The 1,189-nt window shown below is 36.2% G+C and overlaps 1 pseudogene; it reads right to left on the bottom strand.

Moving 5' to 3' along the window:
* Window positions 1–196: 196 nt before the first annotated feature.
* Window positions 197–1,189, bottom strand: part of LOC101651859 — a 14,211-nt pseudogene continuing 13,218 nt past the window's right edge.

Here is a 1,189-nt window from a genome sequence, read left to right as displayed (position 1 = left end):
AACAAATGTGTTTGTGAATCGGCCTATCACTGTTCTAGAGCCTTGAGATACAAGGGCCTCCAAAATGATTGTGAAAGAATTCCATTATCATTGATTAACATTGTCCCATGAACTGTCTGAAGCCCCCCTAAAGATTTAAAGAAAAAACAAACTTATACCCAGGTTGTTGCTTATTTTGCATAGCAATCTTTTTTCTTTAATCCCTGGCATTTTCTTCAACTTCTACTAAAAAGAACTTTGATTTTAAATATATGTTTAACAGTGCAGTGGTACCACTGATTTTGTCAAACTCAAATGACATTTCAGCTGCAAAAATAGGTTTTAAAATACAAAAGAATTTGTATACTTACTCTCACTAAAAGTACATCTATTCATAGGTAATACAAGGTAGTAGGAATATATCCAGATTAGAATTCTACTTCTAGTTTTGCCACTCACTGATCATATGACTTTCAATTTCTTACTTTCTAATTTGTTTCTTTACCTATAAAATAATAATAATTTCTAGCATTTATTGAGCATTGACTTCCGTTCAAGCGCTATACTAAAGTGTTCTATATATTATCTGATTTAATCCCTTGACAACTGTGAGATGTAAGTATAGTAGTCAACTCTTAGGTTTCACATGAAGAAGTGGGATACTTTTCCCAGGATCGTACGGTAATGTGATGATGCCATTAATTCTAGAATTTTTTTCTCTTAATTTTAATAACTATCTAAGCTTTCTTTAAGTACTCGGCTTTCTTCTATGTGCTGTATTCTTTTAGTAGTCCTATACTTATCCTTGCTTTCCTAGCAACTGCCTATAAAACCACTGAGACAACAGTGTTAAGGACAGTGCGTTTCCATCAACTGATGTCATGAGGGTATCTTATAAGAAGTGAGGACTCTCCCTCAGTGGCATTCCAAAGTGAGGGGCTGACAGGTACCCAGGGAGGAAAGCATTGTTACTGACCTTGTTTGGTACTGGTTTGTATTAACAATAAAATGCAGACCAGTTTTTAGTGGATCTTGTACAGACGATGCATTTTATGACTGCTTGTTTACCTGGAGGCGGCCTCCCAGTCCTGCTTGCTATGCTTATGCTCTGCCTTCCTTGCTTTGGCAGTGTAGAGAAGCACGCTCTTCCTAGTTGAGTTTTAAGGTGGAAATGAAAAGGTTTCTTGTATCCCATACTGGGAAAGAGGAA

This window comes from Echinops telfairi, unplaced genomic scaffold (genome assembly GCF_000313985.2).
Source record: "Echinops telfairi isolate 266 unplaced genomic scaffold, ASM31398v2 ScPeMD7_2;HRSCAF=8, whole genome shotgun sequence".
Taxonomy (NCBI): Eukaryota; Metazoa; Chordata; class Mammalia; order Afrosoricida; family Tenrecidae; genus Echinops; species Echinops telfairi.
This window is presented reverse-complemented; position numbering and strand designations above follow the sequence as displayed.